The sequence below is a fragment of the Chiloscyllium punctatum genome, chromosome 2, assembly GCF_047496795.1.
Source record: "Chiloscyllium punctatum isolate Juve2018m chromosome 2, sChiPun1.3, whole genome shotgun sequence".
NCBI lineage: Eukaryota > Metazoa > Chordata > Chondrichthyes > Orectolobiformes > Hemiscylliidae > Chiloscyllium > Chiloscyllium punctatum.
Window position 1 is genome coordinate 35,307,538 of NC_092740.1, and position 14,311 is coordinate 35,321,848.

A 14,311-nucleotide genomic window follows, 5' to 3' on the forward strand; every position below is an offset into this window, starting at 1 on the left:
AACTCGGCACTCGATTTCCTGGATGTCTCGGTCGTGCTTCTGCAGCGCGGCCGAGCGTGAGTCCCATCGATTTCGGGATTCTTCAATAAAAGTCCCCATCACCAATCTTTTATTTATGGATAAGATGAGAGCTATCAGGGACTATTGCAAAATCCTATCGTACTTAACACAATTAAAGCCTGGAGGATAATACGACAAGATGAGGGTAACCTGCAAAAAGCCTCCTCCTATACCCCCATAGTGGGAGCATTGGGTTTTCAGCCAGGGCTGACAGATGCTACATTTAAAACTTGGAGGTCCAGAGGTATTTTTTGCCTGGGGGACCTGTTCAATGGGGAAGTTATAATGTCTTTTGAGCAGTTGCACCAGAAGTTTGGACTGCCTAACAGGGATCTTTCTCAGTACTTCCAAATACGAGACTACATACAGAAGAACACTACACTGATAAACAATTCTTACAAATCGGAGAGGGAAAGAAGAGTGCTATGGCCGGTGGGGCCGCCCTCGGTCAGTATTCTTTATCATTCATTACATAAGGATGTATCGAAATACATGGAATGATTATTTAAAACATGGAACCAAGAATTGGGGTTAGAAGTCTCTTCAGAAATGTGGAAGGATATCTGGGAAAATGCCAGAAAGATCTCTAATAGAGCTCAAGCTATTCAATTAAAGATATTCCACAGAGTTCATATAGCACCTGAAGGACTCGCAAAATTTAAGGTAGGAACATTCCCAATGTGTCCTAAATGCATAATAGAAGTTGGCATTCTCACGCACTGTCTATGGACATGCCATAAGATCCTCAGGTATTGGGACAGAGTAGCGAATGCCATGACAGAGATCTTGGGTACGGAGGTTAGACTGGATCCAGTGTCTCTACATTTAGGCTTTTCAGATTTTCCCTCCCTGGATGTGCATGGCAGGAAACTATTTTCCATTCTCTCCTTTTGTGCAAGGAAAAATATTTTAGTGAATTGGGCAGCTGAAGGCCCTCCAGGACTTTCAAACTAACGCAGGTTAATCATGGAATATATCCCCCTTGACTTCCTTACAAATATGGTGCACCAAAAAACTGAATTATTCTATAAAACATGGCAGCCCTTTTTGAACTGTAAAACAGATATTTCGGCCATATTGTCCAGGGCTTTTGTCTGACTGTGGTAGTGGTTCTGGCTAGTCCGGGGACCCCCGGGAAGAGGAATCCCATATAAATACGGGTTTTATTATGACTTGATGTAAATCTACTTTGAGCATGTACTTAGTTATTTAATTATTTTGTTGTTTATTGCCAGTAATGTATGATTTCCTATTTTATGTTTTGGTTGTTTGTAGGTAAATTGGGTTTTTCACTTTTTCTTGTCATCTCGGTTATTATTCTTTTCTTTTTTTTATTTAATCTTATATTGGTATTTATACTTGCTTGTGTTACTTTCATAATTTTGTAAAAAACTTTTTAAAATTTTCTTTTTTCAATAAAAATATCGATAAAAAGAAATTATAGAAGGTCCAACGCTCTTCCCATCATATAGCTGACCAGGAATCTCTACCACTCATTGTGCCTGCCAATGGTGTGGGCTAGTAGGATTTGCAGTTGGCACCAATGTGTTTGGTTGCATTATGAACACAGCTTCTTTGGCCATTCCATCCTGTGATGGGATTTGAATCAGGATTTCTGGCTCAGAGGCTGTTCACTACATTAAAACTGGTGGAGAACAGATATCTGATGAGTTTGTAAGACTGATGGAATTTCCAGAGATAGGGAGAGGTGAGGGTTTGCAAGAAATTCAATTTACAATAAGTGTGGCCAAGGGGTGGGGGTGAGCCTATGATACATACCAAAGGCTCAAATGAATGGATTCTATACTCCCAAAGGAATATAGAAAGTTCAGGGGGTTGTTTAAAAAGGAAATTAGGAGAGCAAAGGAAGAGATGAAGAAACACTGGTGGGCAACATTATAGAAAACCCAATGGTACTTTATAACTGTAATAGGGGCATGAGAATAGCCAGGGAAAGAGTAGGGCCCAATCAGGACCAAAGTGGCAATCAATATGAGGAGCCAGAATAACATAGTGAAAGTTTTGAATCAATATTTTGCATCTGTATTCACCATGGAGAAGGATAATGTAGGTATAGAAATCTGGCAGTGGATACACTTGAATGAATTAACGTTGAGCAAGAGGAGATATTAGCAGCGTCAGCAGGTTTAAAAGTGGGTATTTTCCCAGGCATACATAAGATATATTACAGATAGCTGAGGGAAAGAGATTTCACATGCTCTGACATTAATTTTCAAATCCTTTCTGGCTGCCGGAGGAATGCTAGAGGACTAGCAATGCGGTACCTTATTCCAGAAGAGTGGTGGAGATAAACCAGGAAACTAATGAGATTAACATTTGTGTTAAGGAAGCTATTGGGAAAAATTCTGAGGGTCAGAAATTAATCTTCAGTTGGAGAGGCATGGATTAATCAAGGATGGCCAATATATCTTCATAAGGGGGAGATGATGCCTAACAAATTTGATTTAATTTTATAAGGAGATGACTGGGTATGTAGGTGAGGGCAGTGCAGTTAATGTAATCTACATGGATTTCTGTAAGGCTTTTGACAAGGTCTCTCATGGCAGATTGATTAAGAAATTAAGAGCCCATGGGAACCAGGTCAATATGGCAAATTCAGTCCAGCATTAGGTAAGTAACAGGATGGGTTGAACATTGTTTTTGTGACTGGAAGTCTGTGTTGAGTGATGTATCATAGGGTTCGATACTTGGTCCCTTGCTATTTGTGGCATACATTAATGATCTAGATATGAATATAGGAGGTATTCTCAGATGACATGAAAATTATTGGTGTAGTAATTTCAAGGAGGAAAGCATTAGACTACAGAATGTTAAAGATGGCTGGTCAAATGGGCTAAATGGTGACAAATAGAATTTAATCCTGAAAAGCATAAGGTTATATATTTCAGGAGGACTACAAGGCAAGGGAGTACACATTAAATAGTCAGCAGCAGGACACATAGATAAATTGGTTAAGAAGGCATATAGAATCACAGAGTCATAGAGATGCATAGCATGGAAACGGACCTTTCAGTCCAACTTCTCCATGCCATCCAGATATCTTAAATTAATCTAGTTCCACTTATCAGCACTTGGCCCATACCCCTCTAAACCCCTTCCTATTCATACACCCATTCAGATGTCTTTTAAATTTTGTAATTGTACCAGCCTCCACCACTTCCTCTGGCAGCTCATTCCATACGTGTACCACCCTCTGTGTTAAAAGGTTGCCCCTTAGGTCCCTTTTAAATCTTCCTCCTCTCACCCTAAAACCTATGCCCTGTAGTTTTGAACTCCGCAACCCCAGGGAAAAGATTTTGGCTCTTCACACTATCCATCCCCCTTATGATTTTACAAACCCTTCAGCTTCTGACACTCCAGACAAAATAGCTCCAGCCTATTTAGCCTCTCCTTATAGCTCAAATCCTGCAACACTGGCAGCATCCTTGTAAACCTTTTCTGAACCTTTTCAAGTTTCACATCATCCTTCCTATAGCAGGGAGACCAGAATTACATGCAGGATGCCTAACCAAACTCCCTGTACAACTACACCATGACCTTCCAACTCCTATACTCAATCCATGATGGTATACTTGCCTTTATTAATCATGGCACTAAATGCAAAAGCAAAGAGTTTTTGATGGAGCTGATTATGTTGTTAGTTAGGCCATGGCTGAAGTACTGTATGAGTTCTAGTTACAACACTATAGGAAGGATACTACTGCATTAGAGAAGGCACAAAGGAGATTCACCAGGATGATGACTAAGCTCGGTTGATTCAGTAATTAAAGGGGACTAGATTGGATGGATTTCCTTTGAGCAGGGCAAATCTAGGGGGACCTGGTTGAGGTTTTCAAAGTTCACAGGGTCATTGACAGGGTGGATAGACAGAACCATTTTGTCTTGGTGGAAAAGTTACAGTTTTAAGATGGCTTAAAGGGGATTTGAGGAAAACTCTTTTCATCCAGAGGGTTGTGTATACATGGAACTGTTTCCTAAAAGTAGGGGTAGAGGCAGGAACCTTCAAAATCTTTTAGAACTATTCTGATAAACAGTTGAAATGTTGGAGTGTCCAAGGCTACAGGCCAAGAGTTGGAAATTGAGATTAGAATAAGTGAATAAAACCAAATTATTGCGGATGCTGGAATCTGAAACCAAAAAAGAGAAAATGCTGGAAAATCTCAGCAAGTCTGGCAGCATCTGTAAGGAGAGAAAAGAGCTGACGTTTCAAGTCTAACTGACCTTTGTCAAAGCTTAGAATAAGTGGATGTTTTTAATGATCAGTCTGGATAGAATGGGCTGAAGGGCTTCTTTCCAAGCTGTCAAACTCTATGATGCTCTCTATCCCTATTTTTAATATTGTGGCACTGCTGGACCGAGAGCCAACATAGATTAGTGAATTCAGGGGATATAGGTGAATTACAGCCAGGATACTTAGAACAGACTTTTGGATCTGTTAACATTTACAGAGAATGACCGATTGGAATCTGATGCATGTTAGGTTTGCTTTTTTCTTTCTTCTAACAAGGCCTCTGTTTGCTAACAAGTCTTTCTTTCAAGTATTGATGAACTTTCTGTGTGTTCCCAGTACTTTCATGAAACCATGCTCCGAACAAACTTCAACGCTGTCACTTCCTAAGCTTCAAACAGCACTCTGTAGAATTACTGCACAAGTTGTTCTCATTAATGCTCAGAACTGTGGCCATTAGTAATTCATCACCATGAGAATAAGACATTAAAATACAGGCTATATCTAAATTCAAAAACAAAAATGCAAAATATTGCAATGGAATGTAATCATTCCAAGTCTATTTATACCACTAGACAGTTGAAAGATGTGGTATAATTAATCTTTTGGGAGTTAACTACAGAAGCCCACGATAACACTTAACAATTATTTCCTGGGATAATGGGCAATCATATAAATTTCCCTTAAAGCATCTGACATCAACCACCTAAAATAGCACACAATCCAGTAAGACCCAACACTAATGGTCTAAAGAGTTACATGTCTTGAAGGGTATATCTGAATCACACATACATTTCACACTGCTTCACATCATTTTAATGAGAATTTTTATCTGATGACAATTGGACAAGGAGAAGCTCAACACTGGCTGCATGCATTCTTTCCCCAGGCTGTCAATTAAAGCAGAAATAAAGCCACCCAGGCAATTTCCATTGCTGGTCTCTAGAAAATTGTTCCATTGCAATGTCATTTGCTTGAATTGTATTAGCCATCACCAATCATAATCAATATATTCTTTAAATTATTTTCCAAGTAACACAAACATATGAAATAGAAGCAGGTCACAGCCCACATATCTGCTCCAGCATTCAGTGAGATCATGGCTGGTCTAAAAAATCCTCAACTTCACTTTCCTGCCATAACCCTCAGTTCCCTCATTGATTAAAAATCGGTCTTGGCAGTTCTTTGCATTAAAAATTTCCATAGGTTCGCCCACCCTCTCAGAGAAGAAGTTCCTCCTCACCTCTGTCTTAAATGGGTGACCCCTTATTCTGAGATGATGCCATCTGGTCCTGGATTCTCCCACCAAGGAAAGCACTCTGTTAGACAGTGGGCGGTGAATTAGTGGAATTCTGTATCTCAGCGGGCTGTGGAAGCTCAACTATTGAGCATGTTCAAGATAGAAGTCGATAGATTTCTCTGTTCAAATGACATTGAGGGATTTGAAAATATTAGGTGAAAGTAGATCAGATTTGACAGACTGAATGGCCTCCACCTTTGCTTATGTCCATTTTCAGTATATCCATTTGAAAACTCTGTTCTAGTGGTTCATTTTATATTTTCTATTTCACATGAACACCTTTTTCTAGTTTACTTACATTTCCCAGAGAAGTCAGGTGAGTGTCCCTAAACTTACCTGGTAGGTAAGTGCATGTGGTAATGGTGCAGTGTTTGCAAGTACAAGAAGGTGCAGTGAAGCGTGGCACAGTGATCCATAGGACAGTGAATGGGAGTCTTGCAGGTGCCATCAACATTATCAGTAATGAGGCTTAAGTAGTGCAGTTGTGAACAAAACATAAGAGAGCAGTCTTTTCAGTGTAACAGTTCTGAGTTAGATCATTAGATATCTTGACACACAGCAGCTTTTTGCTGGTGTAAAGTTCTTGACGCGTTTCATGCCTTGCTATTTCTCGCAAAATTTCAGAGGAACAATTGCACAGAAAGGTGTGGCTAGGGCACACCAGGAAGAGCAGCTGTCCACTTCTCTCCACTGTCCACTGTAAGGCCTCCAAGGTAATAGTTCTATGGTATTACTCAACATATTTCTGACATTTTGTCAATTACTCTCTTCCCTTGCATTTGCAAATGTACCTCTTCTTTAAGAGATGCTGACTAACATTAAGTTGTGTCACTGATGACTGATAACCACTTTACAAACATCCAGCCAGTGTATTGTACTGTCAATCTAATACCAATTTGCACAATGAGCTGGCTGTGTCATTCTAAGCAGTAGACAACTCAAATGTTGCATACTTGAATTTCTCAGCCAGTAGCTTCAAATTGCTGAACATTTCGCATTTTATCCAAAATTAGATATTGCACATGTGGTCAGATAGCAAATAGTTATGGTGTGTGTTAAGACGGGGGTGGAGGTAGATTTAGATAAGATCTGTGTAAACACCGAAATAACTGTGGATGTTGTAAATCAGAAACAAAAACAGAAATTGCTGGGAAAGCTCAGCAGATCTGGCAGCATCTGTGGAGAGAAATCAGAGTTAACATTTCGGACTGAGTGATACTTCCTCAGAATGGATGGTTTTGAGGAAGAGGCAGTAGACCTGAAATGTTAACTCTAATTTTTCTGCTGGAGCTGCTAAGCTTTTTAGTTCTGAGGAAAGGTCACTAGACCCAGAACACTAACTCTGATTTCTCTCCACAGATTTTGCCAGACCTACTGAGCTTTTCCAGCAATTTCTGGTTTTGTTTATTATTTGTTTATTATGGGCTCACTGACTTCATGTCTACAAATGATCATTTGCAAAGGTTACAAATAAAAAAAGTGGAATGTGTCAAGAATGTTCCTGGAGGAACAGTGGAGTTGGAAATTGAAGCAACTGCAAATTCTGTCTCACAATCAAGTACAGAATGACATGGGACTAACTGGATCACAGCAAAGAATGACATGGCCACTTGTACAAAGATCACAAGGTCAAGGAGTACACCATGACATAAGCCTAGTCACAGGGAATACCATATTCATTTAAGTTGTTGGTTAAATGTAGTTGGTTAAAATTGTGGTAGATGTGATCTATCTGGACTTCAGTAAGGCGTTCAGAACTGGTTCAAAGGTAGTAGACAGAGGGTGGTGGTGGAGGGCTGTCTTTCAGACTGGAGGCCTGTGACCAGTGGTTTGCCACATAGATCGGTGCTGGGCCCACTTCTTTCATCATTTATACAAATGATTTGGATGTGAGCATAAGAGGTACAGTTAGCAAGTTTGCAGATGACACCAAAACTGGAGGTGTATTGGACAGCGAAGAAGGTTACCTCAGATTAAAATGGGATCTTGATCAGATGGGCCAATGGGCTGAGAAGTGGCAGATGGAGTTTAATTCAGATAAATGCGAGGTGCTGCATTTTGGGAAAACAAATCTTAGCAGGACTTATACACTTAATGGTAAGGTCCTAGGGAGTGTTGCTGAACAAAGAGACCTTGGAGTGCAGGTTCATAGCTCCTTGAAAGTGGAATCGCAGATAGATAGAATAGTGAAGTAGGCATTTGGTATGCTTTCCTTTATTGGTCAGAGTATTGAGTACAGGAGTTGGGAGGTCACGTTGCAGCTGTACGAGACACTGGTTAGGCCACTGTTGGAATATTGCATGCAACTCTGCTCTCCTTCCTATCGGAAAGATGTTGTGAAACTTGAAAGGGTTCAGAAAAGATTTACAAGGATGTTGCCAGGGTTGGAGGACTTGAGCTATAGGGAGAGGCTGAACAGGCTGGGGCTGTTTTCCCTGGAGCATCGGAGGCTGAGGGATGATCTTATAGAGGTTGATAAAATCATGAGAGGCATGGATAGGATAAATAGACAAAGTCTTTTCCCTGGGGTCAGGGAGTCCAGACCAAAAGGCATAGGTTTAAGGCGAGAGGGGAAAGATTTAAAAGGGACCTAAGGGGCAACTCTTTCAGGCAGAGGGTGGTACGTGTGTAGAATGAGCTGCCAGAGGAAGTCATGGACACTGTTACAATTACAACATTTAAAAGGCATCTGGATGGGTATATGAATAGGAAGGGTTTGGAGGGATATGGGCGAGGTGCTAGCAGGTGGGACTAGATTGGGTTGGGATATCTGGTCAGCATAGACAAGTTTGACCAAAGGGTCTGTTTCTGTGCTGTACATCTCAATGACAGTATAAATAAACCCCAGACGTTCACATTCACATTGTATTCAACTGATCATGAACAATCAGTTGAAAAGCAAGCTGAAACCGAAACCATCAAACTAACAATGAACTGAAATATCCTAAGAATCATTTGTATAAATAGATAAACAGCATGGAAATCAAAGTTTTAATGCTATTTGGGATAAAATGAGAATGCTCTTGACTTTCAAGTTAAATGAGATATTTTTACACTAAGAATGTTTTAGAAATTTGTCATTCCAAATGTTTGGACATGAATTATTGGATCAGGAAAGATTTTTTGTTTTGTTAAGTGGTTTTTATGGTTAGTTGAATGAATTATTGGGGAAGGCAATGGCCTATCGCTAGGTTATTAATCCGAAGACCCAGGTAATGTTCTAGGGACCTGGATTCAAATCCTGTCCATTGGAAATGGTGGAATCGGAATTTTATAAAAATCTGGAATTAAAAGTCTAATGATGAACATGAAAGCATTGTTGATTGTTGTAAGACACCATTTGGTTCACTAATGTCATTAAGGGAAGGAATCTGCCATCATTACCTGGTTTGGCCTACATGTACTCCACAACAATGTGGTTGACTCTCACTGGGCAATTTGGGAAGGGCAATGAATGCTGACCCAGCCAAAGATGCTACATCCTGTCAATGAAAAAAAAGAAGAATCCAATTGTTGAGCAATTTTTAGGAAGCTGACAGATCAACAACCACTTTACTATTGTGTGGAGACATCTCAGAACCTAATTTCTGCAGGTGTGTTTGATTTCTACATTATTCCAGTCAAATAAAAACCAAACTAGCTGGGGAGGCTGTAAATCAGGAGCAAGAGCAGGGATTGCTGGGGATGCTCAGTGGGTCTGGCATCATCTGTCAGAAAAATCAGAGTTAACATTGCTGGTCCAGTGACCCTTCCTCTGGTTTTTCTTCACAGATGCTGCTGGAACTGCTGGGCTTTTCAAGCAGCTTCTGTTTTTGTTTCATGTTATTCCAGTCATTTGGTTTGTCTCCAGTACCACCTTATCTTAACTTATTGTAATTATCTCTCTGCCTTATTTAATTGGATTATTCGGTTGTTATTCAGCTGTTGACACTTTATTCACGCTGTCTAACACTCTTGGTCACCTGCAGAGACTTACTATTTGATACTCCACTCATAACATTTGTATGATCTTTTGATCTCTCTGCCATTGATCTCTCTCTGCCTATAGGTTCTGTGTTCTGTGTGCTTCCCTCTCACTTCACCCGAGGAAGGGGCTACGCTCTGAAAGCTTGTGATTTCAAATAAATTTGTGGGACAATCATCTGTTGTGGTGCGATTTCTGACTTTGTCCATCCCAATCCAACACTGGCACCTCCACATCATGGCCAAACAAAGAGACCTTGGAGTGCAGGTGGTGAAAAAGGTATTTGGTATGCTTGCCCTTATTGGACAATGCATTAAGTGTAGGAGTTTGGAGGTCATGATGAGGCTGGACAGGACATTCGTTTAGCCACTTTTGGAATACTGCATTCAACTCTGGTCTCCCTGCTGTAGAAAGGATGTTATGAAACTTGAAAGAGCTCAGAAAAGAATTACAAGGATGTTGCCAGGGTTGGAGCATTTGAACTATTGGGAGAGGCTGATTATTCTGGGGTTATTTTCCCTGGAGTGTTGGATGCTGAAGGGTAACCTTAGAGAAGTTTCTAAAATCACAAGGGACATGGATAGGTTAAATAGGCAAGATCTTTTCCTTAGGGTAGGGGAGTCTAAATGAGAAGGCATAGGTTCAAGGTGAGAGGGGAAAGATGTAAAAGGGACCTAAGGGGCAACTTTTTCATGCAGAGGGTAGTGCGTGTATGGAATAAGCTGCCAGAGGAAGTGTGAAAGACTGGTACAATTACAATATTTAAAAGGCAGATGGGTTAGTATATGAATAGGAAAGGTTTGGAGGCATATGGGCCAAATGCTGGCAAATGGAACTAGATCAGTTTAGGATATCTGGTCAGCATGAACGAGTTGGACTGAAGGGTCTGTATCCATGCTGTACATCTCTATGACTCAATGATTGGAGGAGCAGATAGGCTGAAGACTACAGAGAGTGAAAGGTGAAATTTTGAAGCTGTTTAAGTTTTAGTAATATCAAATTTTTCATACTTTATCAGCACCCTGCACTCATACAATATAAATGTTGTTCTCCCTTTGGTGTTTCTTGCAAATTGCCTTGATGAATCCAGGATGACACATTTAGGCTGATGCTTCTTTTTTCAGCAATACTCATGAGTGTGCTGCTTGGGTAGGGGTAGCCTCACCAATTAAAAAGCCCAGAACAAAGTGTGAAAAATCCCACAGCAGCCAATTGAAAGTGCTGATAAATTAGCAAGTGGTCTGGATTTACTGAGTTGTACATTTACATGTACTGAAAGCTCCGTATATTAGTACAGAAAGCACTGTTATTTTGCAGACAGAAAGAATGTGTACCTGCACTGTATAGATTTCAACTCAACCAAATGGATGACAGCCAGTCTCAGGGTTCATTTCTCAGGTCGACACCTTGACCAATTAGAGTCAATCTGCCTGGGTTGAAAATTAAAAAAAGCTTGAAGGTTAATTGCCAGTCATCACTAACTGATGCATTTCCCATGGCAACACCTCTATTAATCAGCCATATTCAAGTTCTGACTCTTCAATTACTGAACATCTATAATGGACTCATCTAAACTTTTGATGTTTCCACAGATTATAGTTCTTTTTTTTTGTCTCCATTCAGCCTTTTGAGCTGTTTGCTTTAGTGTTAGGCTGTCTTTTGTGCAAAATATCGTTGCAGCTTTTTATCATGCCCTCTGACAGCAATGCAGTTGCAAATGTCCTTGTCTTCCATGACACTAGACTGACAAAACTGGCTTGCCTATATCAAAATCTATAGCAATTATTTAATGATTCCCCTGGCAATTGTGAGGCTGATCATGCTCACTCAATTAATTATATGTTCAGTTTTGGCCTGCAGTATGCAGCAAATGCTATTAGGATAGCTTCAAAATTGGCAAAAGTCTATTCTATCCCCCATCTCTGAAGGACATTGTCTTCAATGAAACTTAGTACTTCTGTTGTTTGACAAGCAACACCTCCTTGGCCTCTCTGTGGACCTTCAGAAGTCTCAAACAGCTGTGGAGGAGGCAATGACTGTTCAACTGGTGCTGACATCATAATTGATTTCCCAGTTTAACCTCTTACCAAGGTAAGCTTTTTGATTATCCCAGCGGGTCTGACAGCATCTGTAAGGAGAGAAAAGAGCTGACGTTTCAAGTCAAACTGACCCTTTGTCAAAGCTTTGACAAAGGGTCAGTTAGACTTGAAAAGTCAGCTCTTTTCTCTCCTTACAGATGCTGCCAGACCTGCTGGGATTTTCCAGTATTTTCTCTTTTGGTTTCAGATTCCAGCATCCGCAGTAATTTGCTTTTATTAAGTTTTTTGATTCTTCTTTTGAAGAAGTCTTCATCCAATTTCTATCCATGGAATTTGCCCATTGCATTATTTTGTTATTAGATTGGTGTTACAACTGCTTTCAACTATAGTTTTTGTTTTGACTCCACTTTTGAATAATGTTTGAGCCTCTCTTCAGGTTATTTAGAGTCTGATCTACATTAGGAGTAGTTCTGATTCTGGTAGTTATTTGCATAACTCCTTCACTTACACCTTAGTATATTTAACATCCCAAAGAAAATTCAAATCTTTTTGGTAGAGACTATTCCCTTTCCCTTTTCTCTCTCCAGTATATGACTGCTGATATCACTACTACAACATAATATGCATTGCATTCTCATTATCTTAATATATGTATAGGACATTTTAAAGGATTTTACAAAACTGTTATCAGCACCAAATTTAAATCACAATTTTACAACCTAATCTTTTCTAATATTCTAAGTACTTCAATAAATATTTTGCTGCTGCCTTTGTCTGTGGTTCTCCCTATTTGAATGTTTTTAGTATACTTGACAAATCACTAACATCTAAGCATCGATACCTCTGAAAGTCCAAGAATCCTTTGTTGAACCACAGGGAGATCTAAATCCTAACTGATAACTTGCTTGTCATTTCTTCCAGAGTCCTGGCCTCCAGAATCAGTTCCACTTGACCAATTTCTCCTATATCCATTTAATCTGACTCACATATCCTCATAGTATAAAACACTTAGCCACCTCCTGTTTTCCAGTTAGATGCTGTTAAGATAATTTGATTTTCTCTGAAATGTGGTATTTTTGTCACCCTCCAATTTCTTCATTCTGTTTCCTTTCAATGCTGTTCATCTGCAGTGTTTTCTTATTCCGTTTCTAACCGGGAGTTTATGCCTGAAATATTAACTAATCTGATCTCTCTCTAGTGGCTTATTGACTTGCTGAATGCTTCTTATATTATCTGCTTTATTTACTGATTGTATCAACTGTAGATTTGTTTTGTTTTTTTTATATACTTGGACTGTAAGGTGTTTATTACCTCATTAGACCTCTGTTCACAATGCAATATTGACATAATTTTCAGTGTTACCCCATATTTGCAAAAATGTTATTGAAATATTCACCTGGAACAGCATACCATCAAGCTTACTAACCAGCACTTTTGGTAATTTAATAGTTTTGTGAGATGAGGGAAAATGGAAATAGAGAGAAAATCTGAGGCATCAATATTGACTCAGATTGGGGAAGTATGAAATTACAAGGTGGTGGTCTGGAGGTAGTTCAGATAACGGGGGTAAGGAAATCAAAGATGGCTGGCTGGACTGTCAGAAATTGGGATAGGTTAGGGAATAGGCACTCCAGGACATTGTGGAAGACCAGCTATTGTGTGGATGTCAAAGTTTGGTAATGGGGGGGGGGAGGGGGTGAATCAAGATCAAAGATGGAATTGAGGATTGTGAAGAGAGATGGGTGTTCAGCTGATCATGGGCATGTAAATGAGGTAGGTTTTTGAGCTAGAGGAAAGTGTATTGCTCTTCCTGGCCCTAAAACAGTTCTGTAAATGTACTCAACTCATGGATCCAGGCATTCATCAAAATTTTGATGAGGTTCCCAAGCCACAGCAAATCCAGCCAAGTTGTGTTAAAATGGAGTCATGGAGCCTCTTTTAAAAGATTTCACCAATTGACCTGCCTACTAAAAGCGAATTGGTCACTTGCTTTCCAACTTACCTATCATAAAATGTCAAGTGAGTATATTCAGGGTGGCATTTTGATTTTACCTTTCACTTCATTACCATTCATCTGTCCTTGAGGTGAGTAATACTGCAGCTTCTGACATGCTGTTGTAGCCACATTATTTATATGACTGATAAAGTTCAGTTTCCGACTAATGATAACTCCAGGACATTACTAGTTCAGAATTCAATGTGGATGAGGCCATTGTATGTCAAGAGGTACTAGTTAAATTCTCTCTTAGACATGATCATTGCCTGGCACTTGTATAGCATGAATGTGTAGCATGAAAGCATTGTGTAGCACGATGGCTCAGTGGTTAGCACTGCTGCCTCACAGTGCCAGTGACCTGGGTTTGATTCCCTCCTCTGTGTTGAGTTTGTACATTGCACTTGTGTCTGTGTGGGTTTCCTCCCACAGTCCAAAGATATGCAGGTCAGGTGAATTGGCCATGCTAAATTGCCATTAGAGTTAGGTGCATTAGTCAGAGGGAAAATGGGTCTGAGTGGGTTATTCTTCAGAGGGCTGGTGTGGATTTGTTGGGCCAAATGGCCTGTTTCCACACTATAGGAATTCTAATGTTATTTGTTGCTGTCAGCACAAGTTTGGATATTGGCGCTGAAAATGTGTTGCTGGAAAAGCACAGCAGGTGAGGCAGCATCAAGGAGCAGGAGAATCGACGTTTCGGGCATGA